The sequence below is a fragment of the Arachis hypogaea genome, chromosome 13, assembly GCF_003086295.3.
Source record: "Arachis hypogaea cultivar Tifrunner chromosome 13, arahy.Tifrunner.gnm2.J5K5, whole genome shotgun sequence".
Lineage (NCBI taxonomy): Eukaryota > Viridiplantae > Streptophyta > Magnoliopsida > Fabales > Fabaceae > Arachis > Arachis hypogaea.
This window is the reverse complement of record NC_092048.1, coordinates 119,107,710-119,135,369: the sequence shown is the minus strand read 5'-3', so window position 1 is coordinate 119,135,369 and position 27,660 is coordinate 119,107,710. Positions and strand designations below refer to the sequence as shown.

General features: G+C 39.9%; 1 long non-coding RNA gene, 2 other non-coding genes and 1 pseudogene across 3 annotated transcripts; 2 read left to right on the top strand and 2 right to left on the bottom strand.

The window, feature by feature from the left end:
- Positions 1-1,445: 1,445 nt before the first annotated feature.
- On the bottom strand, positions 1,446-26,773 carry LOC140178184 (uncharacterized). Its single transcript, XR_011870438.1, has 2 exons — positions 26,650-26,773; positions 1,446-1,524 (listed from the first exon to the last, which is right to left on the bottom strand). It is a non-coding gene; the product is annotated as an uncharacterized lncRNA (long non-coding RNA).
- LOC112739705 (small nucleolar RNA snoR2/U65) lies at positions 1,598-1,708 on the bottom strand (annotated as a pseudogene).
- Positions 10,590-10,697, top strand: LOC112739346 (small nucleolar RNA R71). Its single transcript, XR_003170281.1, has one exon. It is a non-coding gene; the product is annotated as a small nucleolar RNA R71 (small nucleolar RNA).
- LOC112738683 (small nucleolar RNA R71) lies at positions 19,232-19,339 on the top strand. Its single transcript, XR_003169629.1, has one exon. It is a non-coding gene; the product is annotated as a small nucleolar RNA R71 (small nucleolar RNA).
- Positions 26,774-27,660: the final 887 nt, after the last annotated feature.

Below are 27,660 nucleotides of genomic sequence, written 5' to 3'. Positions count from 1 at the left end.
TCAATTCCCAGTCAAGGCTTTTATTCATATCATTTAATTTCCCTCAGTTTACATTCCAATTTACTTACCTCAATTTCTTCGAACCTCTGATTAATAAGATAGCACCCTTCTCTGCAACTCGTTGGGAGATGATCTGGGACTTAAAACTCCCAGTAATTTTGATTTAAACTCTTTGTGACACATTTCTAAATTGATAGGTAGATTTTCGGTGAATTAAGAACTATACTTGCAACGTATCAATTTTAATAATTTTTTAATTCATCAGCTTCTGCTTCCCATCAACCATCAACCGACAGCTCCACCAAAGTCACTGCCACCTGCAACCACATTCCAATTCATCAATTGAATAATCTCCTAGTTTTCAAAAGAGGATGGAATATTCATAAGCAACTAGATAAGTTTGTGTATTCACATACCGTGACCTCATCAACGGGTTGGTGGTTTCTTTCACGGACTTGAACCTACAAAAGTAACAAGTCACATCTTATCTTTTGGATTGAAGGTGAATACCAGATCTTAAAAGTAATCACAGATTGTGAGAACCTATATACTGTTAGCAGGTGGAAAGGAAAATCATGATAAAGAGAGACAACCAGGATTGCAAAAAACAAATGACCTAACCAGGGCCTAATCTTCCCTCCTATAAAAGTTATCATATTTTTTATAATGGTTTGACTTTAAAAAAGAACTCAAACATCGAACTTCCAAAAAATATATATATATTTAAAAAAAATTGAGTTTGAGATGTAAAGAGAAAGCCACAAAAATACACTTTCCAAATAACTAATTGTGGTTATATATGATCAATGTGGCTTTACAAATTATTCATTAACAAAAAATTTTAGTACACACTTTGCTATAAAGTAAATGAAGGCCTAAAAGAGGAATAACCTTGATGCCTGAGATGGATTTGATTATTTCCATTGAAGGGGTCTTCACCCAATTGCTTTTTCCAATATTGGCTCATCCTCATCAATCATGTGATATGCTTTTGTCAAAATAGTGTTTGTGAAATCAAGATTAGTATCGAAATAAAACTCAAGCTTGAATCCTTTTGGGTTGTCTATCCTGCTCCACTTGATATCTTTGAGAAACTTGAGAGCACCTTCATCATGCTCTGAAATCTATTTCACAAAGACTTAAAATTAGCTTGGTTGCAAGACATAAAATAAACATTTAAAAGAAAAAAGGAGTTACTATTGAATAGAACCAACTAACCTCTTAAGCTAACACTAAGACTTGGTTGCAAGATATAAAATAAATATTAAAAAAAAAGGAGTTACTATTGATAGAATCAACTAACCTCTTCAGCTAACACTTCATTGTTTTTCATTGCATTGAGCCAAAAAGCAGGTACTCCTTTTTCTACAAAACCAAATCAAAATGTTATCAGTGAATGAATTGAAATGCTATTTAAGGAAAATGTGTGATCTTGTAATTAGTACCTTCGTCCGCTTCAGCACCTGTAGTTTTCTCCTCTGCTATTCCTTCAACTTCAGTGACACCATTAACTATCTCAAAGCGCTGCATCCATTAAGAAATGGTTGAGGGATACAGATTCTTTTTCCTTTTTTTGGTAAAAGGATTACATAAAATAGAATGTAATCACATAAAACAGCTCCACAGATCACAGTGTATTAAGACCCCCAGGTTCCTATCAAAATGTGAAACAAATGAACATTCTTGCTCTTGGTCCAATCATAAGACTGGCTATATTTTCCTTTTGTCAGTTGGGGGTTTAGCTTGTTTGCTTTTATTTGATCCAAATACCCGAATGGGGTACATGTTCAGTTTATAGTTTTTTATTTTAATTCATTCAGGGGAAACAAGCTATCGGTTGAAGTATATCATGCAAAAACAAACTGAAATCATGAAGCAATGTACAATATGAAAATTGTAGAGATAAATATAATAGGGGGTGTTTGAGCAAGACAACAACAAATTGTAAGCCCGATCATATGAAAACTGTAACATACACAAGTAGTGCATAGAAAACATAATAGGAGGTGTTTGAGCAAGCCAGCAACAAATTCAAGGTTCGATGATAATCAGTAACAAATTCAACTCTGATGATTTTTAGCAAAGACAAAAAAAAATTAAACTCGGTGATTATTCAGCAAGACAGCAACAAATTCAAGATTCAATCGCTAACAAATTAATTGATTACCAATTCAACATCATCTCAAAATACAGGGAGAAGGAAATCTGGAAAAGGGAGTGTTCTGTCCAGAGTATGCTTCCGAGATATGGTCGGCGACACAGCTAAGGGAGGACTCGGAAGCTTGCTCCTATGAACTGGTGACCTCGGCGTGGACCCTGCAAAAAGGACTCCGACGCCCAAGTTAGTTATCGGAATAAGAAACTTAAAAGCAAAACGTTAAGAAATAAAACTGAGAAAAAGTAAAGTGTGGGGATGATGATCGGATATTTCTTATGAATTGCCAATTACTCGCTCTTTTCCTCCTTTTTTCCTGCCTTGACGAGTTATATTCATCAGTTTAAATAAGTGGATATTCGAGTAATGCTCGGGTTTGTTTGTTATTAGGATTGGGATTCTGAATTTCTATTATGCGAGGATATCGACATGATTTGAATTGGTGGACTTATTCTCGGTTTTATAGTTTGTTGGCCGAGGATATTGGAATATTTGGCCGAGGATATCGGGAAGGTACACAGCCCCCAAGCTCGGCATGAGGAACATGTTGAGCTTTTTTATATCCTCGGCCTATTGATGTTGGAGCTTTTAGTTGTCGTGGATTCGTTGCCTTAGGAAGCCCCCAAGTTCAACGTGTTCCTCTTGCCAAGTTTATTTGTTTTTGGGCTTTGTAAATTGGGCTTTATATGGAATGTTTTTTTATGGCGGGAAGTGGGGTGACGCCATGTGTAGTTAATGGGAAGTGGAGGGGGCTTCGTGGGGTAATGTGCCGAAGTAACTCCCTGTCCCCTCATCCGTTAGGCTTCTACAAGTTTGGATTTTGTTTATGAGTGGCATGATGAGTAAAAAAGGTAACTTTTCCGTTTTCTTTGTCATTTTGCTGCTGTTTCTTCTTGGTTTGCATGGGTAAGAAGGGGGTTGTTGTAGATGAAAATGACCCTTATGGTTGGGTTGATAGTGACGTGAAATCGTGGATTTTGGTGTTTAGTAGTTCTGATATGTTGATGTAGTTGAATAGTGCGAGGTGGGTCAGAGGTAGGGACAGTTTGAGGGTTAGGTTCTTACCGTGCGAGAAGAGTGATGGAGTTTGCGAGAAGAGAGATGACTGGACTTATTTCTATGTGTACACATGTATGTTGATTGAGTTGGGTGTTCGCTTTCCCTTTACTGATTTTTAGTGTGGGGTTTTGTCTTTGTTGAACTATGCTCCGACGCAACTTCACCCAAATTCGTGGGCTTTCGTTCGTGCTTTTGAGTGTCTTATGGAGCATCTGTGTTGTTATCCTTCCCTTGGAGTTTTCTTTTCGTTATTTCAAGCGAAAGGTGTTTGGAAGGGTGGCTGGGTGAACTTGAGTAGTCATCTGGGGCGAGCTATCTTCAGCCTTTACAAGTCTTCTTTTAAGGATTTCAAGGAGTTTTTTGTGAAGGTTCAGATTTGTGAGGAGTGTTACCCTTTTTTTCTTGATGCCCTGATGGAAGAGAGGTTCCCTGTTTTCTGGTCTGCTGAGCCTCGGCAAGTTTTAGAGTGCGAGGATAGGGTTAAGAGTGAAGATTATATTATTGGTTTTTTTATGTCTGCTATGTCATCTTCTGAGCTTTTATCTATACCGACATTGCTAAGGCTTGAGGGTGATAGGGAGGCTTTAGAGGAATATCTAGGTATACTTTATGTGGATTTGTTGTTGTGCTTAATGTTTTCGAAAGTTATTGATTTTGTTGGTTGTTTTTGCTAGGTGAAAAGGCTTCGACTTTAACCACTGCTAATTTGAAGGCTTTCATTTCGAAGGCTAAGAAGAAAGAAAAGGAGGGATCTTCAACAAATGTGGCAAAGGAGGGTGGGGGTTCTGTTGGTCAAGAGATTCCTCTTAAAAGGAAAAGAGGTAGGGGGACTACGAAGGTGGTGGACCTAACTGGAGTGAAAGAGGATAATGTTGTCTTTACCGCGGAGGTGATTGAGTCTGCCTACCAGAGTCAGCTTGTCCTTCATGGTTATCGTGATGGGCCGAGTAATTCTATATGATCAGCTTCTTTTCCATTCATGGCAGTGGTTGATGAGTTTGCGCAGGTTGATGCTGATGTGAAGACGATTCATGATGCTGGAAAAATAGGGGTTGCATGTGGTGCGCAGAAATCGTGACGGTTCTTTCCTCGGTAACGGCGCTAAAAACTCAATACGCACGTTCATAATATTAGCTCTTTGTCACAATTCCGCACAACTAACCAGCAAGTGCACTGGGTCGTCCAAGTAATAAACCTTACGTGAGTAAGGGTCGATCCCACGGAGATTGTCGGCTTGAAGCAAGCTATGGTCACCTTGTAAATCTCAGTCAGGCAGATTCAAATGGTTATGGAGATTTAATAATTAAAAGATAAACAAAACGTAAAATAAAGATAGAGATACTTATGTAATTCATTGGTGAGAATTTCAGATAAGCGTATAGAGATGCTTTCGTTCCTCCTGAACCTCTGCTTTCCTGCTATCTCCATCTAATCAGTCCTACTCCTTTCTATGGCAAGCTGTATGTTAGGCATCACCGTTGTCAATGGCTACATCCTGTCCTCTCAGTGAAAATGGTCCAATGCGCTGTCATTGCATGGCTAATCATCTGTCGGTTCTCGATCATACTGGAATAGGATTTACTATCCTTTTGCGTCTGTCACTACGCCTAGCACTCGCGAGTTTGAAGCTCGTCACAGCCATCCCTTCCCAGATCCTACTCGGAATACCACAGACAAGGTTTAGACTTTCCGGATCTCAGGAATGGCCGTCCATGGATTCTAACTTATACCACGAAGACTCTGATGAAGGAATCTCAGAGATACTCATTCAATCTAAAGTAGAACGGAAGTGGTTGTCAGGCACGCGTTCATAGGGAATGATGATGAGTGTCACGATCATCACATTCATATTGAGGTGCGAATGAATATCTTAGAATCAGAATAAGCTTGAATTGAATAGAAAAACAATAGTACTTTGTATTAATTCATGAGGAACAGCAGAGCTCCACACCTTAATCTATGGTGTGTAGAAACTCTACCGTTGAAAATACATAAGAACAAGGTCTAGGCATGGCCGAGAGGCCAGCTTCCAAAACGTGATCAAAGGATCAAAAGACAATCCAAAGATGTAAATACAATAGTAAAAAGTTCTATTTATACTAAACTAGTTACTAGGTTTACAGAAAATAGTAAATGATGCAGAAATCTACTTCCGGGGCCCAGAAATCTACTTTCCAACGCAATTGAGAGCGCGCTATTTGGAGTTCTGTAGCTCCAGAAAATCCATTTTGAGTGCAGAAAGGTCATAATCCAATAGCATCTGCAGTCCTTTGTCAGCCTCTGAATCTGATTTTTGCTCAGGTCCCTCAATTTCAGCCAGAAAATACCTGAAATCACAGAAAAACACACAAACTCATAGTAAACTCCAGAATTGTGAATTTTATTTAAAAATTAATAAAAATATATTAAAAACTAACTAAATCATACTAAAAACTATGTAAAAACAATGCCAAAAAGCGTATAAATTATCCGCTCATCACAACACCAAACTTAAATTGTTGCTTGTCCCTAAGCAACTGAAAATCAAATAGGATAAAAAGAAGAGAATATACTATAAATTCCAAAATATCAATGAAACTTAGCTCCAATCAGATGAGCGGGACTAGTAGCTTTTTGCCTCTTGAATAGTTTTGGCATCTCACTTTATTCATTGAAGTTCAGAATGATTGGCATCTATAGGAACTCAGAGTTCAGATAGTGTTATTGATTCTCTTAGTTCAGTATGTTGATTCTTGAACACAGCTACTTTATGAGTCTTGGCCGTGGCCCTAAGCACTTTGTTTTCCAGTATTACCACCGGATACATAAATGCCACAGACATATAACTGGGTGAACCTTTTAAGATTGTGACTCAGCTTTGCTAAAGTCCCTAATTAGAGGTGTCTAGGGTTCTTAAGCACACTCTTATTTTTGCTTTGGGCCTCGACTTTAACCTCTCAGTCTCAAGTTTTCACTTGACACCTACACGCCACAAGCACATGGTTAGGGACAGCTTGGTTTAGCCGCTTAGGCCAGGATTTTATTCCTTTAGGCCCTCCTATCCACTGATGCTCAAAGCCTTGGATCCTTTTTATTACCCTTGCCTTTTGGTTTTAAGGGCTACTGGCTTTTTCTGCTTGCTTTTCTTTTTCTTTCTTTTTCTTTTTTTTCGCATATTTTTTTTCTGCAAGCTTTTGTATTCACTGCTTTTTCTTGCTTCAAGAATCATTTTTATGATTTTTCAGATCATCAAACAACATTTCTCCTTTTTCCTTATTCTTCAAGAGCCAACATATTTAACATTCTTAAACATCAAATTCAAAAGACATATGCACTGTTCAAGCATTCATTCAGAAAACAAAAAGTATTGTCACCACATCAAAATAATTAAACTAGTTTCAAGGATGAATTCGAAACCATGTACTTCTTGTTCTTTTGTAATTAAAACAGTTTTTCTTTAAGAGAGGTGATGGATTCATAGGACATTCATAACTTTAAGACATAGGCACTTAAATACTAATGATCATGAAATAAGACACAAACATAAAGCATAGTAAATGAAAAACAGGAAAATAAGAACAAGGAGATTAAGGAACGGGTCCACCTTAGTGAGGGTGGCGTCTTCCTCTTCTTGAAGAACCAATGGTGCTTTTGAGCTCCTCTATGTCTCTTCCTTGCCTTTGTTGTTCCTCCCTCATAGCTCTTTGATCTTCTCTAATTTCATGGAGGATGATGGAGTGCTCTTAGTGCTTCATCCTTAGTTGTCCCATGTTGGAACTTAATTCTCCTAGGGAGGTGTTGATTTGCTCCCAAAAATTCCGTGGAGGCAAGTGCATCTGAGGCATCTCAGGGATTTCCTGATGATGAGCTTCCTCATGCGTCTCTTGAGATCTGTGATCTCTTGTTTGCTCTATCCTTTTCTTAGTGATAAGCTTGTCCTCATCAATGAGAATATCTTCCTCTATGTCAATCCCAGCCGAATTGCATAGATGGCAAATGAGGTGAGGAAAGGCTAACCTTGCCAAAGTGGAGGACTTATCAGCCACCTTGTAGAGTTCTTGAGGTATAATCTCATGAACCTTCACTTCCTCCCCAATCATGATACTATGGATCATGATGGCCCGGTCTACAGTAACTTCAGACTGGTTACTAGTGGGAATAATTGAGTGTTGAATGAACTCCAACCATCCTCTAGCTACAGGCTTAAGGTCCAGTCTCCTCAGTTGAACCGGTTTGCCTTTTGAGTCAATCTTCCATTGAGCTCCTTCCACACATATGTCCATGAGGACTTGGTCCAACCTTTGATCAAAGTTGACCCTTCTTGTGTAGGGGCGTGCGTTCTCTTCCATCATTGGCAAGTTGAACGCCAGCCTTACATTTTCCGAACTGAAATCTAAGTAGTTCCCCCGAACCATGGTAAGCCAATGTTTTGGATTCGGGTTCACACTTTGATCATGGTTCCTAGTGATCCATGCGTTTGCATAGAACTCTTGAACCATTAGGATTCTGACTTGTTGAATGGGGTTAGTGAGGACTTCCTAACCTCTTCTTTGGATTTCAAGTCGGATCTCCAGATACTCATTCTTCTTGAGTTTGAAAGGAACCTCGGGGATCACTTTCTTCTTGGCCACAACTTCATATAAGTGGTCTTGATGGACTTTTGAGATGAATCTCTCCATCTTTCATGACTCAGAGGTGGAAGCAATTGACTTCCCTTTCCTCTGTCTTGAGGATTCTCTAGCCTTAGGTGCCATTGATGGTTATAGAAAAAACAAAAAGCTATGCTTTTTACCACACCAAACTTAGAATGTTGCTCGTCCTCGAGCAAAAGAAGAGAGAAAGAAGGAGAAGAAGAAGAGATGGAGGAGAGGGAGAGATGGTGTATTTTGGCCAAGGGGAGAAGAGAGGGTAGTGTTGTGTGAAAATGAAGAAGGAATGAGGGGGTTTATATAGTGGAGGGAGAGGGGTTAGGGTTCGGTCATTTAGGGTGGGTTTGGGTGGGGAAGTAATTTTGAATTTGGAGGTAGATGGGGTTTATAGGAAAGTGTGGTGGAGGTGATTGATGAAAGGATAATGGAAAAGAGTGGTTGAGTTGATTGGTGAAGAGTGTTTGGGGAGGAGGATTATTGGATTGTGTGAAGAAGAGGGAGAAGGTGAGTTGAGGTAGGTGGGGATCCTGTAGGGTCCACAGATCCTGAGGTGTCAAGGATTTCACATCGCTGCACCTTTTAGGTGTGTAAAACGCCCTAAGCATGCAATCCTGGTGTTTAACGCCACTTCCATGCTTAGTTCTGGCGTTAAACGCCCAAATATAGCTTGTTTCTGGCGTTTAACGCCAGCCTTCCTCAGAGTGCAATCCTGGCGTTTAAACGCCAGACTGCTGCTTGTTTCTGGCGTTTAACGCCAGTTTCATGCTCTGTTCTGGCGGTAAACACCAGTCTGGTGCCCATTTCTGGCGTTGAACGCCCAGAATGGTGCCAGATTGGGCGTTTAACGCCCATTCTGCTAGCCTTACTGGCGTTTAAATGCCAGTAAGCTCTTCCTCCAGGGTGAGCTATTTTTCATTCTGTTTTTTTATTTTTATTTTTTTATAATTTTTGTGACTCCACATGATCATCAACCTAAAGAAACACAAAATAAACATGAAAATAATATAGTTATAATTAAATATATTGGGTTGCCTCCCAACAAGCGCTTCTTTAATGTCAATAGCTTGACAGTGAGCTCTCATGGAGCCTCACAGATGTTCAGAGCATTGTTGAGACCTCCCAACACCAAACTTAGAGTTTGGTTGTGGCCTCCCAACACTAAACTTAGAGTTTGATTGTGGGGGCTTTGGTTGACTCTGCAGTGAGAGAAGCTTTTCATGCTTCCTTTCCATGGTTACAGAAGGAGAACCTTGAGTCTTGAACACAAGGTAGTCTTCATTCAGTTGAAGGACCAACTCTCCTCTGTCCACATCAATCACAGCATTTGCTGTGGCTAGGAAGGGTCTTCTAAGGATGATGGATTCATCCTCATCCTTCCCAGTGTCTAGGATTATAAAATCAGCAGGGATGTAATGGCCCTCAACCTTTACTAACACGTCCTCTACTTGTCCATAAGCCATTTTTATAGATTTGTGTGCCATCTCTAATGAGAAATTGGCAGCCTGTACCTCAAAGATCCCAAGTTTCTCCATTACAGAGAGTGGCATTAAGTTTATTCCTGACCCCAAGTCGCACAGAGCCTTCTCAAAGGTCATGGTGCCTATGTTACAGGGTATTAAGAATTTACCAGGATCTTACTTCTTTTGAGGTAATTTCTGCCTATCCAATGCATTCAGTTCATTAGTGAGCAAGGGAGGTTCATCTTCCCAAGTCTCATTACCAAATAATTTGGCATTAAACTTTATGATTGCACCAAGGTACTTAGCAACTTGCTCTTCAGTAACGTCTTCATTCTCTTCAGAAGAAGAATACTCATCAGAGCTCATGAAGGGCAGAAGGAGGTTCATTGGAATCTCTATGGTCTCTATATGAGCCTCAGATTCCTTTGGTTCCTCTAAGGGGAACTCCTTATTGTCCACTGAACATCCCAGGAGGTCTTCCTCACTAGGATTCACGTCATCCTCCTCTCTTGTGGGTTCGGCCATTTTGGTTATATCAATGGCCTTGCACTCTCTCTTTGGATTTTCTTCTGTATTGCTTGGGAGAGTACTAGGAGGAATTTCAGTGACCTTTTTACTCAACTGGCCTACTTGTGCCTACAATTTTCTAATGGAGGACCTTGTTTCATTCATAAAACTTAAAGTGGCCTTAGATAGATCAGAGACTATTTTTGCTAAGCTAGATGGATTCTGCTCAGAATTCTCTATCTGTTGCTGAGTGGATGATGGAAAAAGTTTACTATTGTTAAACCTGTTTCTTCCACCATTATTAAAGCCTTGTTGAGGCTTTTGTTGATCCTTCAATAAAAAATTTGGATGATTTCTCCATGAGGGATTATAGGTATTTCCATAGGGTTCACCCATGTAATTCACCTCTGCTATTGCAGGGTTCTCAGGATCATAAGCTTCTTCTTCAGAAGATACATCTTGAGTACTGTTGGATGCAGCTTGCATTCCATTCAGACTTTGAGGAATCATATTGACTTACTGAGTCAATATTTTGTTCTGAGCCAATATGGCATTCAGAGCATCAATTTCAAGAACTCCCTTCCTCTGAGGTGTCCTATTACTTACAGGATTCCTCTCAGAAGTGTATATAAACTGGTTGTTAGCAACCATGTCAATGAGTTCTTGAGCTTCTGCAGGCATTTTCTTTAGGTGAATGGATCCACCTGCAGAATGGTCCAATGACATCTTTGATAACTCAGACAGACCATCATAGAATATATACATGATGGTCCATTCTGAAAGCATGTTAGAAGGACACTTTTTGGTCAGTTGCTTGTATCTCTCCCAAGCTTCATAGAGGCATTCACCTTCTTTTGGTCTGAAGGTTTGAACATCCACTCTAAGTTTGCTAAGCTTTTGAGGAGGAAAGAACTTGGCTAAGAAAGCCATGACCAGCTTATCCCAAGAGTTCAGGCTATCTTTAGGTTGAGAATCCAACTATATTCTAGCTCTGTCTCTTACAGGAAACGGGAAAAGCATGAGCCTTTAGACCTCGGGATCAACCCCATTGGTCTTAATAGTATCACAGATATGAAAGAATTCAGTTAAAAACTGAAAAGGATCTTCAGATGGAAGTCCATGAAACTTGCAGTTTTGTTGCATCAGAGAAACTAGTTGAGGTTTAAGCCCAAAATTGTTTGCTCCAATGGCAGGGATTGATAAGTAAGAAAAAGAGATGATAAGTAAGATCTAAGAGATGATACATTCCATATTCCAGGGATGTCATTTCCTTGTAACGTTTGAAGTTTATATGCTCCCTTGCCGAGTATTTGTATTACTCGGTAAGGGCCTTCCCATGTTGGTGCGAGCTTTCCATGTGTTTGTGGTTTCCGTGCTTCTTCCGTTCGTCTTAAGACGAGGTCTTCTTTGGTGAAGGACCTGGGTTTGACCATCTTGTTGTATTTTCTTTTTATTATGCTTTGCATTGCTTTGTGCCTTATCTCAGCTTTGTATCTGTCTTCCTCTATTGTATCCAATTCTGCTTGTCTGATGTTATCATTGTTTGGTGCCGATGTTTGTGTTGTTCTTCCTGATGTTAGGGCGATCTCGACTGGGATCATTGCGTCGGCACCATAGACAAGTCGGTAAGGGGTCTCGTTGGTGGTTGTTTGTTTTGTTGTATTGTAACTCCACAGTATTTCTGGGATTAACTCCGCCCATTCTCCTTTGGCTTCGCTGAGCTTTTTCTTAAGTGCGATGAGAATTACTTTGTTAGCTGCCTCGGCGAGTCCGTTTGTTTGTGGGTGTTCTACTGATGAAAAGTGATGCTTAATTTTGAAACCCTGCAAAAATTCTGCCAGGTTTTGATCGGTAAACTGCCGACCATTGTCAGTTATAATAGCATGTGGTATACCAAAACAACAAATAATGTTTTTCCAGAGAAAAGCTCGGACCTTTTCAGCCCCTATTTTTGCTAAAGGCGTTGCTTCCATCCATTTCGAAAAATAGTCAATTGCTACAAGTAAATACTTTACCTGCCTGGGAGCTTTGGGGAAAGGGCCGAGAATATCAAGCCCCCATTTATAAAATGGCCAGATTACCTCCGAGGTATGTAGATTCTCGGCCGGGCTATGTATTAGTGGTGCGTGTTTTTGGCAGCTGTCGCATCTCCTTACCTTTTTGATACAATCGCTCTTCATTGTTGGCCAATAATAACCTGCTCTGGCAACCTTAGATGCCAGGCTTATTCCTCCAATGTGGTTACCGCATACTCCTTCATGGGCCTCGTCCATGGCGATCTTAGCTTCATCCGTGTTTAGACATCTTAGTAATGGTTGGGAGAAACCTCGTTTGTATAGTTTTATTCCTATCAGTGTGAAGGATGCTGCTCACCTTTTGAATGCTCTTTGGTCTGTGATAGTTGTTGGTATGGTTCCAGTTTGTAGGTATTGTTTGTATGTTGCCCTCCAGTCTTGTTCCTATGATATAGAGAATATTCTTTTGCTAAAGCTCGGTTCAGCGAGGGTTAGCTGAGATATAACAGAATCATGCATACATTTCCTAGTTGTTGCTAGTTTTGATAAAGCATCTGCTCGGGTGTTTTGTTCCCGAGCTATATGTGTGATTTGTATTGAAGTAAACTGAGGTATGAGTTCTCTTACCAGTGCGTGATATTTTTCTAACAATTGGTCCTTTACCTGAAAATTCCCGGTTACCTGTTGTACCACCAGTTGCGAGTCACAGTATACCTGTAGGTGTGTTATGTTTAAAGACTGTGCAAGTCGAAGTCCGGCGAGTAGAGCTTCATACTCGGCTTAATTGTTGCTTGTTTGGAATGAGAACCTGATTGACTGTCCCGCTTGGAGGTCGGATTTGTCTGTTAGATATACGCCTGCTCCTGATCCTTCTGAGTTTGAAGCTCCATCTACATAGAGCTCCCAAGTGTGTTCGTGATCTGCTTGGTCTGTTAATTCGGCTAGAAAATCTGCTAAGAATTGTGCCCTTATTGTCCTCCTCGGCTCGTATGTTATGTCAAATTTGGATAATTCTATTGACCATTTGGTGAGTCTTCTTGAGACCTTGGGTCGAGTGAGGATCTGTCGCAGAGGCTGATTTGTTTTAACGATAACCTTACTGCTTTGGAAGTAGTGCCTTAATCTTCTTGCCGTAAGTATTACTGCATATGCTAGCTTCTCCATTGGTGGATATCTGAGTTCGGCATTCTGTAATGTTTTACTGACGAAGTAGACTGGCTCCTATTTATCTTGCATCTCCGTGACGAGTACTGAACTGATAGCCTTTGAGGATACCGATAAGTATAGTAATATTGGTTTTTCTAAGTTCGGCTTCTGTAAGATCGGCGGTGACGAGATTATGGATTTCAACTTCTGGAAAGCTGCTTCACACTCCGTGTTCCAGTTGAACTTTGTTTGCCTTTTTAGTATGTTGAAAAAATGCTGAGAGTGTGTTGATACACTTGGTATAAATCGAGATAGTGCGGCTAGCCTTCCATTTAGTCTCTGGACTTCCTTTATTGTTCGGGGACTTCTCATGTTAATGATTGCTTCAAATTTTTCGGGATTGGCCTCAATGCCTCTTGATGTCAACATGAAGCTCAGGAACTTTCCTCCTTTAACCCCGAAGGCATACTTCTCCGGGTTAAGTCGCATGTTATGTTTCCTTAACTGACCGAACACTTCTTGTAGGTCGGCATCATGGGTGTGTTCTTGTTGAGTCTTGACGACCATGTCGTCGACGTATACTTCCAAATTTCTCCCTATTTGTTTGTTGAAGACCTTGTCCATGAGGCGTTGGTAGGTCGCCTGGTATGCGAAATTGCTACTCAGGTTGTGAATTGTTGTTCGAAATTGATTCCCTGGCAATGGCACCAAAAACGGATGCACAGGACCATGGTCTAAACATATCTTCACAACTTCGCATAACTAACCAACAAGTGCACTAGGTTGTCCAAGTAATATCTTACATGAGTAAGGGTCGAATCCCACGGAGATTGTCGGTATGAAGCAAGCTATGGTCACCTTGTAAATCTCAGTCAGGCGGATATAAAATACTAATGGAGTTTTCGAAAGTAATTAATAAGATAGGGATAGAAATACTTATGTAAATCACTGGTGAGAATTTCAGATAAGTGAATAGAGATGCTTTCGTTCCTCTGAACCTCTGCTTTCCTGCTATCTTCATCCAATCAGTCTTACTCCTTTCCATGGCTGGCTTTATGTGATACATCACCATTGTCAATGGCTACTTTCGGTCTTCTCTCGGGAAAATGATCCAAATGCCCTGTCACGGCACGGCTAATCGTCTGGAGGCATCACCCTTGTCAATGGCTTCATCTTATCCTCTCAGTGAAAATGGTCAACGCACCCTGTCACGGCACGGCTATTCATCTGTCGGTTCTCGATCATGCTGGAATAGGATTTACTATCCTTTTGCGTCTGTCACTAACGCCCCGCAATCGCGAGTTTGGAGCTCATCACAGTCATTCATTCATTGAATCCTACTCAGAATACCACAGACAAGGTTTAGACCTTCCAGATTCTCTTGAATGCCGCCATCATTCTAGCTTACACCACGAAGATTCTGGTTAGGAGATCTAAGAGATACTCATTCAGTCTAAGGTAGAACGGAAGTGGTTGTCAGGCACGCGTTCATAGGGAATGATGATGATTGTCACGTTCATCACATTCAGATTGAAGTACGAATGAATATCTTAGAAGCGAAACAAGATGAATTGAATAGAAAACAGTAGTACTTTGCATTAATCTTTGAGGAACAGCAGAGCTCCACACCTTAATCTATGGAGTGTAGAAACTCTACCGTTAAAAATACATAAGTGAAAGTCCAGGCATGGCCAAGAGGCCAGCCCTCAAACGTGATCTAAGATAGCATACAACTGATCAAAGATACCTAATACAATAGTAAAAGGTCCTATTTATAATAAACTAGCTACTAGAGTTTACAGAAGTAAGTAATTGATGCATAAATCCACTTTCGGGGCCCACTTGGTGTGTGCTTGGGCTGAGCTTTAACTTTCCACGTGCAGAGGCCATTTGTGGAGTTGAACGCCAGGTTTTGATCCATTTCTGGCGTTCAACTCTGGTTTTGGATCCTTTTCTGGCGCTGGACGCCAGATTTGAGCAGAGAGCTGGCGTTGAACGCCAGTTTGCGTCGTCTAAACTTGGCCAAAGTATGGACTATTATACATTACTGGAAAGCCCTGGATGTCTAATTTCTAACGCAATTAAAAGCGCGCCATTTCGAGTTCTGTAGCTCCAGAAAATCCACTTTGAGTGCAGGGAGGTTAGAATCCAACAGCATCAGCAGTCCTTCTTCAACCTTTGAATCTGATTTTTGCTCGAGTCCCTCAATTTCAGTCAGAAAATACCTGAAATCACAGAAAAACACACAAACTCATAGTAAAGTCCAGAAATGTGAATTTAACATAAAAACTAATGAAAACATCCCTAAAAGTAGCTAGATCCTACTAAAACATACTAAAAACAATGCCAAAAAGCGTATAAATTATCCGCTCATCACAACACCAAACTTAAATTGTTGCTTGTCCCCAAACAACTGAAAATCAAACAGGATAAAAAGAAGAGAATATACTATAAATTCCAAACTATCAATGAAACATAGCTTCAATTATATGAGCGGGACTTATAGCTTTTTGCCTCTTGAATAGTTTTGGCATCTCACTTTATCCATTGAGGTTCAGAATGATTGGCATCTATAGGAACTCAGAGTTCAGATAGTGTTATTGACTCTCCTAGTTCAGTATGATGATTTTTGAACACAGCTTCTTTATGAGTCTTGGTCGTGGCCCTAAGCACTTTGTTTTCCAGTATTACCACCGGATACATAAATGCCACAGACACATAATTGGGTGAACCTTTTCAGATTGTGACTCAGCTTTGCTAAAGTCCCCAATTAGAGGTGTCCAGGGTTCTTAAGCACACTCTTTTTTTGCTTTGGACCTTGACTTTAACCGTTCAGTCTCAAGTTTTCACTTGACACCTACACGCCACAAGCACATGGTTAGGGACAGCTTGGTTTAGCCGCTTAGGCCAGAATTTTATTCTTGTAGGCCCTCCTATCCACTGATGCTCAAAGCCTTGGGATCCTTTTTATTTGCCCTTGCCTTTTGGTTTTAAGGGTTATTGGCTTTTTGCTCTTGCCTCTTGGTTTTAAGAGCTTTTGGCTTTTTCTGCTTGCTTTTTCTTTTTCTTTCTATTATTATTTTATTTTTTATTTTTTTCGCCTATTTTTTTTTCTGCAAGCTTTGTTCTTTGCTGCTTTTTCTTGCTTCAAGAATCATTTTTTGTGATTTTTTAGATTATCAAATAACATGTCTCCTAGTCATCATTCTTTCAGGAGCCAACATATTTAACATTCTTAAACAACAACTTCAAAAGACATATGCACTGTTCAAGCATTCATTCAGAAAACAAGAAGCATTGTCACCACATCAATATAATTAAGCTAAGTTCAAGGATAAATTTAAAACTCATGTACTTCTTGTTCTTTTGAATTAAAACATTTTTTTCATTTAAGAGAGGTAATGGATTCATAGGACATTCATAACTTTAAGACATAGTTACTAACTACTAATGATCATGTAATGAAGACACAAACATAGATAAGCACATAACATAGAAAACGAAAAACAGAAGAAATAAGAACAAGGAATGAATCCACCTTAGTGATGGTGGCGTTTCCTTCTTGAGGAACCAATGATGTCCTTGAGCTCTTGTATGTCTCTTCCTTGTCTTTGTTGCTCCTCCCTCGTTGCTTTTTGATCTTCTCTAATTTCATGAAGGATGATGGAGTGCTCTTGATGTTCCACCCTTAGTTGCTTCCAATAATTGTGTGGAAGAAAATGTCTCCCCTGAGGTATCTCAGGGATCTCTTGATTTGCAGTCAAATGTTCTACCACTGAGCTATAGACCCTTGATGGAAGTTTTTGTCTTCTCTTTCCTCTTTCTAGAGGTTTCCCTGGCCTTAGGTGCCATCAATGGTTATGGAAAAAACAAAAAAGCTATGCTTTTACCACACCAAACTTAGAATGTTGCTCGCCCTCGAGCAAAAGAAGAAAGAATAGAAGAAGAAGAAGAAGAAGATATGGAGGAGATGGATGGATGTGTTTATTCGGCCATATGGGTGGGATTGGGTGGGAGAGAGATGTTGAATTTTGAAGGTAGTGGGTGTATGGATGTGAGTGGTAAATGGAAAACAGAAGGGATGATCATGAATGGAAAGAGAGATGAGGAAGTAGGTGGGGATCCTGTGGGATCCACAGATCCTGAGATGATCCTGTGGGGTCCACAGATCCTGAGATGATCCTGTGGGGTCCACAGATCATGAGGTGTTCAAGGATTTACAACCTTGCACCAAATTAGGCAAGTAAAATGCCCTTGCACACAACTCTGGGCGTTCAGCGCCAGGTTGGTGCCCATTTTGGGTGTTCAACGCCCATTTGTTGCCATTTCTGGCGTTGAACGCCAGAACCATGCTTGTTCTGGGCGTTCAGCGCCAGGATGCTGCCCATTTTGGGCGTTCAGCGCCAGAACCATGCTCTGTTCTAGCGTTGAACGCCAGGCAGATGCTTCCTCCAGGGTGTGATTTTTCTTCTGCTGTTTTTGATTCCGTTTTCAATTTTTATATTTATTTTGTGACTCCACATGATCATGAACCTATAAAGACATATAACTAAGAAAAATATAGTTAGATAAAAATTGGGTTGCCTCCCAACAAGCGCTTTTTTAATGTCAGTAGCTTGACAGTGGGCTCTCATGGAGCCTCACAGATGTGCAGAGCTTTGTTGAGACTCTCCAACACCAAACTTAGAGTTTGACTGTGGGGGCTTTGTTTGACTCTGCTTTGAGAGAAGCTTTTTCTGCTTCCTCTCCATGGATGCAGAGAGAGATCCTTGAGTTGTAAACACAAGGTTGTCCTTATTTAATTGAAGGATCAATTCTCCTCTGTCCACATCAATCACAGCTCTTGCTGTGGCTAGGAAAGGTCTTCCTAGGATGATGGATTCATCCTCTTCCTTTCCAGTATCCAGAACTATGAAATCAGCAGGGATGTAAAGGCCTTCAACCTTTACTAACACGTCCTCTACTTGTCCATAAGCCTGTTTTCTTGGATTGTCTGCCATCTCTAATGAGATTTTAGCAGCTTGCACCCCATAGATTCCCAATTTCTCTATTACAGAGAGGGGCATGAGGTTTATTCCTGAACCAAGGTCACACAGAGTCTTAAAGATCATGGTGCCTATGGTACAGGGTATTATGAACTTTCCAGGATCCTGTCTCTTCTGAGGTAATGTCAGTTGATCCAGATCACTTAGTTCATTGGTGAACAAGGGAGGTTCATCTTCCCAAGTCTCAATACCAAATAATTTGGCATTCAGCTTCATGATTGTACCAAGAAACTTGGCAGTTTGCTCTTCAGTAACATCCTCATTCTCTTCAGAAGAGGAATACTCATCAGAGCTCATGAAGGGCATAAGGAGGTATAATGAAATCTCTATGGTCTCTAGATGAGCCTCAGAGTCCTTTGGTTCCTCAGAGGGAAGCTCCTTATTGATCACTGGACGTCCCAGGAGGTCTTCCTCCTTGGGATTCACGTCCTCCTCTCCTTTTTTTGGGTTCGGCCATGATGCTTATGTCAATGGCCTTGCACTCTCCTTTTGGATTCTCTTCTGTATTGCTTGGGAGAGTACTAGGAGGGATTTCAGTGATCCTTTTACTCAGCTGGCCCACTTGTGCTTCCAAATTTCTAATGGAAGACCTTGTTTCATTCATGAAACTTACAGTGGCCTTAGATAGATCAGAGACTAAGTTTGCTAAATTAGAAGTATTTTGTTCAGAGTTCTCTGTCTGTTGCTGAGTGGATGATGGAAAAGGTTTATTATTGTTAAACCTGTTTCTTCCACCATTATTAAAGCCTTGTTGAGGCTTTTGATCCTTCCATGAGAAATTTGGATGATTTCTCCATGATGAGTTATAGGTGTTTCCATAAGGTTCACCTAAGTAATTCACCTCTGCTATTGCAGGGTTCTCAGGATCATAAGCTTCTTCTTCATAAGAAGCCTCTTGAGTACTGTTGGATGCAGCTTGCATTCCATTCAGACTCTGAGAAATCATATTGACTTGCTGAGTCAATATTTTATTCTGAGCCAATATGGCATTCAGAGTATCAACTTCAAGAACTCCCTTCTTCATAGGCGTCCCATTACTCACAGGATTCCTCTAAGAAGTGTACATGAACTGGTTATTAGCAACCATGTCAATGAGTTCTTGAGCTTCTGCAGGCGTTTTCTTTAGGTGAATGGATCCACCTGCAGAAGTGTCCAGTGACATCTTTGATAGCTCAGATAAACCATCATAGAATATATCCAGGATGGTCCATTCTGAAAGCATGTCAGAAGGACACTTTTTGGTCAACTGTTTGTATCTTTCCCAAGCTTCATAGAGGGATTCACCTTTTTTCTGTTTGAAAGTTTGAACATCCACTCTAAGCTTGCTCAGCTTTTGAGGAGGAAAGAACTTGGCTAAGAAAGCCGTGACCAGCTTATCCCAAGAGTTCAGGCTATCTTTAGGTTGAGAGTCCAACCATATTCTAGCTCTGTCTCTTACAGCAAAAGGGAAAAGCATGTGCTTGTAGACTTCAGGATCTACTCCATTAGTCTTAACAGTATCACATATCTGCAAGAATTCAGTTAAGAACTGAAAAGGATCTTCAGATGGAAGTCCATGAAACTTGCAGTTCTGCTGCATCAGAGAAACTAATTGAGGTTTCAGCTCAAAGTTGTTTGCTCCAATGGCAGGAATGGAGATGCTTCTTCCATGTAAATTGGAATTAGGTGCAGTAAAGTCACCAAGCATCCTCCTTGCATTATTATTATTTTCGGCTGCCATCTCCTCTTCCTGTTCAAAAATTTCTGAAAGGTTATCTCTGGATTGTTGTAATTTAGCTTCTCTTAATTTTCTCTTCAGAATCCTTTCAGGTTCTGGATCTGCTTCAACAAGAATGTTCTTGTCCTTGCTCCTGCTCATATGACAAAGAAGAGGGCACAGAAAAAATAATAATAATAATATGGATCCTTTATACCACAGTATAGGGATCCCTTTGTGAGTGGAAGAAAAGAGGGAGACAAAGAATGTGATGTAAAGAAAGAAACACAACTGTGAGGAGGACAGAGATGTGAGATGAGATGTTAGTAAATGAATAAATAAATAGAATAAGATGGGAGAGGGAGAATTTTCGAAAATAATTTTTTGAAAAAGAGTTAGTGATTTTCGAAAATAGTTTTTTGAAAAAGGTTAGTATTTTTTTCGAAAAATTTTAAAATCAAAAATAAAAATAATTAGTTAATAAAAAAGAAATTTTTGAAAAAGAGGAAAGATATTTTCGAAAATTAGAGAGAGAGAGAGAGAGTTAGTTAGATAGTTTTGAAAAAGTTAAGAAACAAACAAAAAGTTAGTTAGTTAGTTGAAACAAATTTTGAAAAGATAAGAAGTTAGGAAGTTGGAGAAGATATTTTGAAATTAGATTTTTGAAAAAGATAAGATGAGAATATATTTTTGATAAGATATGATTGAAATTAGTTTTGAAAAAGATTTGATTTTTAAAATCACAATTAATGACTTGATTCACAAGAAATCACAAGATATGATTCTAGAACTCAAAGTTTGAATCTTTCTTAACAAGTAAGTAACAAACTTGAAATTTTTGAATCAAAACATTAATTGTTATTGTTATTTTCGAAAATTTGATACAAAAATAAGAAAAATGTTTTTGGAAAATATTGTTGGAATTTTCGAAAATAACTAAGAAATTTGAAAAAGACTTGATTTTTTGAAAAAGATTTGATTTTTGAAAAAGATTTTGAAAAAGATAAGATTTTCAAATTGAAAATTTGATTTGACTCATGAGAAACAATTTGATTTTAAAAATTTTTGAAAAAGTCAACTCAAATTTTCGAATTTGATGAGAGAAAAAGGGAAAGATATTTTTTTTATTTTTGAATTTTTTTATGAGAGAGAAAAACAAGAAAAATGACGCAATGCATGAGAATTTTAGATCAAAACATGTGATGCATGCAAGAATGCTATGAATGTCAAGATGAACACCAAGAACACTATGAATGTCAAGATGAACATCAAGAACATATTTTTGAAAAATTTTTAATGCAAGGAAAACATGCAAGACACCAAACTTAGAATTCTTTAATGCTTAGACACTAAGAATTCAACAATGCATATGAAAAACAAGAAAAGACACAAAACATGCAAATGCAAAGATCAAACAAGAAGACTTACCAAGAACAACTTGAAGATCATGAAGAACACTATGAATACATGGAAATTTTCGAAAAATACAAGATGCACATGCAAATGACACCAAACTTATAACATGACTCATGACTCAAACAAGAAACACAAAAATTATTTTTGATTTTTATGATTTTCTATATTTTTTGGATTTTTTTTTCGAAAATTATATGAAAAAGAAAAAATAAGGATTCCAAAATTTTTAACATGAATTCCAGGAATCTTGCATTCTTAGTCTAAAGCTTCAGTCCAGGAATTAGACATGGCTCACTAGCCAGCCAAGCTTTCAATGAAAGCTCCGGTCTAAAACACTAGACATGGCCAATGGCCAGCCAAGCTTCAGCATGTAAATCAGGAACAGCAGCAGGTGGATTAGCAACAACTAGCTTGCTCTTGATAACAAATTGCAAGCCTCAGTCCAAATGAATTTAGACATGGCTTTACAGCCAGCCAGGCTTCACATGCTTCATGAAACACTAGAATTCATTCTTTAAAAATTTTGAATAAAATTTTTTTTTTCGAAAACAAAAGAAAAAATTTTTGAAAGATTTTTGAAAAGTTTTTGAAAACAAAACAAAAAGAAAATTACCTAATCTGAGCAACAGGATGAACCGTCAGTTGTCCAAACTCGAACAATCCCCGACAACGGCGCCAAAAACTTGGTATGCGAAATTGCTACTCAGGTTGTGAATTGTTGTTCGAAATTGATTCCCTGGCAATGGCACCAAAAACGGATGCGCAGGACCATGGTCTAAACATATCTTCACAACTTCGCATAACTAACCAACAAGTGCACTGGGTCGTCCAAGTAATACCTTACATGAGTAAGGGTCGAATCCCACGGAGATTGTCGGTATGAAGCAAGCTATGGTCACCTTGTAAATCTCAGTCAGGCGGATATAAAATACTAATGGAGTTTTCGAAAGTAATTAATAAGATAGGGATAGAAATACTTATGTAAATCACTGGTGAGAATTTCAGATAAGTGAATAGAGATGCTTTCGTTCCTCTGAACCTCTGCTTTCCTGCTATCTTCATCCAATCAATCTTACTCCTTTCCATGGCTGGCTTTATGTGATACATCACCATTGTCAATGGCTACTTTCGGTCTTCTCTCGGGAAAATGATCCAAATGCCCTGTCACGGCACGGATAATCGTCTGGAGGCATCACCCTTGTCAATGGCTTCATCTTATCCTCTCAGTGAAAATGGTCAACGCACCCTGTCACGGCACGGCTATTCATCTGTCGGTTCCCGATCATGCTGGAATAGGATTTACTATCCTTTTGCGTCTGTCACTAACGCCCCGCAATCGTGAGTTTGGAGCTCATCACAGTCATTCATTCATTGAATCCTACTCGGAATACCACAGACAAGGTTTAGACCTTCCGGATTCTCTTGAATGCCGCCATCATTCTAGCTTACACCACGAAGATTCTGGTTAGGAGATCTAAGAGATACTCATTCAGTCTAAGGTAGAACGGAAGTGGTTGTCAGGCACGCGTTCATAGGGAATGATGATGATTGTCACGTTCATCACATTCAGATTGAAGTACGAATGAATATCTTAGAAGCGAAACAAGATGAATTGAATAGAAAACAGTAGTACTTTGCATTAATCTTTGAGGAACAGCAGAGCTCTACACCTTAATCTATGGAGTGTAGAAACTCTACCGTTAAAAATACATAAGTGAAAGTCCAGGCATGGCCAAGAGGCCAGCCCTCAAACGTGATCTAAGATAGCATACAACTGATCAAAGATACCTAATACAATAGTAAAAGGTCCTATTTATAATAAACTAGCTACTAGGGTTTATAGAAGTAAGTAATTGATGCATAAATCCACTTCCGGGGCCCACTTGGTGTGTGCTTGGGCTGAGCTTTAACTTTCCACGTGCAGAGGCCATTTGTGGAGTTGAACGCCAGGTTTTGATCCATTTCTGGCGTTCAACTCTGGTTTTGGATCCTTTTCTGGCGTTGGACGCCAGATTTGGGTAGAGAGCTGGCGTTGAACGCCAGTTTGCATCGTCTAAAATTGGCCAAAGTATGGACTATTATACATTGCTGGAAAGCCCTGGATGTCTACTTTCCAACGCAATTGGAAGCGCGCCATTTCGACTTCTGTAGCTCCAGAAAATCCACTTTGAGTGCAGGGAGGTCAGAATCCAACAGCATCAGCAGTCCTTCTTCAACCTCTGAATCTGATTTTTGCTCGAGTCCCTCAATTTCAGTCAGAAAATACCTGAAATCACAGAAAAACACACAAACTCATAGTAAAGTCTAGAAATGTGATTTAACATAAAAACTAATGAAAACATCCCTAAAAGTAGATAGATCCTACTAAAAACATACTAAAAATAATGCCAAAAAGCGTATAAATTATCCGCTCATCATAGCCCCTGCATTCTTAAGTCCAAAAGGCATAACAGTATAACAGTAATTTCCATATTCAGTTATGAAAGCTGTCTTATCTTTATCTTTTGGATGCATTAGTATCTGATTATAACTAGAATATGCGTCTAAGAAGCTTAAAACGTTATATCCTGATGCATTATCTACCAGTTTGTTTATGCATGGGAGTGGATAGGCATCCTTGGGGCATGCTTTATTCAAGTTAGTGAAATCAACACACATTCGCCACTTACCTGAGGCTTTTCTTACCATAACCACGTTTGATAGCCAAGTTGTGAATCAGAGTTCTTCTATAAATCCTGTTCAGAGGAGTTTTTGTGTTTCCTCGAGACATGCTTTGCGCTTCTCGTCTCCCATGTTGCGCTTCTTTTGGGAAACGGGCCGTGCTCTTAGGTCAATTTGTAATTTGTGGCATATGAGGCCTTGGTCTATACCGGGCATGTCTGTCGGTGTCCAGGCAAAAAGGTCGGCATTCTGCCGTAGTAAGGTTGTTATCTTCTGTTTTGTTCCTGAAAGGAGAGAAGAGCTGATATAAGTATCGTGGTTAACATTGTCATCTAATTGTACCTTTTCGAAGTCGTCGATTGGTGTTGGTTTGTCCTGGAGATCTCCTCTTGGATCGAGTTCGGCAGTACCCGAGATGTTGGCAACGTTGTATGTCCCTTGGGCCAGCCGTGTTCCTTGTCGGATGTCTGCTTTGATTTTCAAGCTCTCATTATAACATTTCCGAGCTTCAATGTGGTCGGAATGTATTGTGGCTATCTGGTCCTCTTGTACCTGAAATTTGACACACAAATGGATCGTGGAGACAATGGCACCAAAGGAATTTAGAAAAGGTCTGCCCAGAATGATGTTGTATGGGCTAATGCAATCGACGACGAGGAACTGTACGTCCTTCATTCTGCTCATGGGATGTTCTCCTAAGGTTGTTTTAAGCCAGATGCTGCCGAGGATTGACACTCGCTCCCCTGAGAACCCGATTAGTTCTCCTGAGGATGGTAGCAAGGTTTGTTCGCTGAGTTTCATCTTTTTGAAGGTTGAATAGAAAAGGACGTCCGCGCTGCTTCTAGGGTCGAGAAGGGCTTTCTTTACCAGGAGGTCCCCTGCTTGGATAGAAATTACCACTGGGTCATCCAGATTATTAGAGTTTGTTTGGCAATCTGATGGTTTGAAAGATATGCTAGGTGTTCTTGGTTTGACAGTCAATACATCGGCTGTCCGCTGGAGTGTTAACATGTCCTTGTATCGGCGCTTTCGTGCCGAGCTTGTTTGTCCACCACTGGCAAACCCTCCAGAGATGCAATTGATGATCCCCTGGTTGGTGGGGGTTGGGTTCTGGCTTTGTCCGAGGTGTGAGGCGGTCGGTCTTGTCGTCGATCGTTAGAGTCGTCTGAAATCGTCCTTGTTTTGCTACTGATGTATTTGTCCAGGTGCCCCTGTCTTGCCAATCTTTCCAAGAGGTCTTTTGTGACCACACATTCATCAGTTGTATGGACGAACTTCTGATGAAAGGCGCAACGCTTGGACTTGTCCACATAGCGTTGATCTTGATATGAGCCGGCCCTATTCGGTGGCTTTATTAGTTTGTTATGTAGTATCTCCTTGATGATGTCTTCTCTTCTAGCGTTGAACCTCGTGTACGAATCGTACTTTGGCGTCAGCCTGAAAGGCTTCTTGGTGTCCTTGGCGACCGGTTTGTCCTCATCCCTTCTGTTTGGCTGCCTTTCGCTCCGCCAAGTTTCACGTAACTCTTCTATTTCAATCTGTCCGGTTGCCTTTTCTCGAAATTCCTCCAGCGTCTTTGGCTTCGCCACTGCTATGGCTTCTTGGAATTTTCCTGGTCGTAAACCACTTTTGATGGCGTGCAGTTGGACTTCGGGGTTGAGGTCGGGAATTTCCATGGCTGCCGTTGTGAAGCGGGTCATATAGTCTTTTAGGCTCTCGTGCGGTCCTTGTTTAATAGTGGTGAGGTAGTCCGAGTCCTGTACGTAAATCTTGGAGGCTACGAACTGATTGATAAACAGTTTGGAGAAATCATCGAAGCTCGTTATCGAACCTGCAGGCAAATTGGAAAACCATAAAAGCGCAGCACCATCTAAAAAAGTAGGAAATGAACGACATAATATGGGATCGGAGTCACTATTGAGGAACATCATGGACTCAAATTCGAACATGAATCTTAGGGTCTCTGATCCCTTTATAGGGTACCAGCGTTATAGGAAGCGTGAAATTTCGAGGCATCTTAAAGCTCATGATTTCTTCCGAGAAAGGATTAGCTCGGCGTCTCCCTGTCTTCGAGGTTTTCTCCTCGGTCTTGGCATTAGAATCTGACTGGTGCTCATCTTGTTGGTCGGTGTTCACTTCCATGTTGACGTTTTTCCTTTCACCTTTGTTCTGCAAGGTGGCTAATAACTCGGCCAGTCGCTGATTTTCTGCGAGCAGCACTGTGTTTGCTACTACGAGATCGGGACCAGCGTGTTGGTGGGTGCCCGACTGATCCGTCATGCTTCAGTTCCTTAAAAAGAAGAAGAGAGCACAGGGTGTATGGGGTTAAACTTGAAAGTGAGAAAATTCGTGCCCCATAGTGGGCGCCAATTGTTCTGTCCAGAGTATGCTTTCGAGATATGGTCGGCGACACAGCTGAGGGAGGACTCTGAAGCTTGCTCCTGTGAACTGGTGACCTCGGCGTGGACCCTACAAAAAGGACTCCGACGCCCAAGTTAGTTATCGGAATAAGAAACTTAAAAGCAAAACGTTAAGAAATAAAACTGAGAAAAAGTAAAGTATGGGGATGATGATCGGATATTTCTTATGAATTGCCGATTACTCGCTCTTTTCCTCCTTTTTTCCTGCCTTGACGAGTTATATTCGTCATTTTAAATAAGTGGATATTCGAGTAATGCTCGGGTTTGTTTGTTATTAGGATTGGGATTCTGAATTTCTGTTATGCGAGGATATCAGCATGATTTGAATTGGTGGACTTATTCTCGGTTTTATAGTTTGTTGGCCGAGGATATTGGAATATTTGGCCGAGGATATCGGGAAGGTACAGGGAGTATAGGGGAAGTGATGATGCATGGACTTACCAAGGGCGACTGGGTGACGAAGAGGACCCGACCCCAGAAGAGGACGAGCGACAAAGCAAGTGACGACCCTACGACGGTCCACGATCCACGACGACTCGCGACGGCGAGTGCTTGAAACCAAAAGATGACGAGCGACGACAATCCGACGAGTGCTTCTGTCACCGGCGAGGAGGAGCCCAGGGAAGGCCGCGAGATGTTGAAACGCCGGCAACGATAGGAGAGGAGCAACGAGATGCCGGTGAGTGTGACTATGTGAACGAGTAGAGACTCTAGTGAGACCGAGAGAGACTGTAGTGGCAGTAAGAGAGGAGAGAGTTTGAGTCTCAGAATTGGGAATGAGAGAGAAGCTCGTTGAGAGTGTGCTGGTGAAATACCCAAGAAGATGAAGACATGAAGCTCTGTTCTTTTATTTTTTTCTCAATTTTTCAGATGATTTTTTTTTTATGAACAATTAGAGATGAGGGTTGTGTGAGAACCCAGTAAACAAAGAACAAAGTGATTTTGTTTAATACTTTTTAAATTTATTTAATTTTTTTGGTATGAATAATTGATTAGGGTTTATGAAGAGACAAATGATTTTGTTAAATGTATTTTTGCTTTTGTTTTTTAGATTATTTAAATTTTAAAATTAAAAATTTAATTAATCTAAAAGAGTAATTTTTGTCCAATATATACAAAAAAGGGTATTTAAGTCTTTTTATAAAATTAAATAAATAAATATTTTTTATTTTTATTTAATTAAAATGGTATTTTAGTAAAAGTGGTGATATAATATATATTTAAAAAATAAAAAATTAAATGCTAACGTGGAAACTAAATTCCACATAGCTTGTTACTACTTGTCCATATTTTAAACATATCGCTACGTATGAATTTATCATCGTACCGTAGTAATCACCTTTATTTTCTTATGACAATTTTAAATATTTAATAATTATTTATTTTTATATTTTTAAATTAAATATAATTTTTAATTTTTTAATAAGTTAGACAAATACTTTTAAATACCAT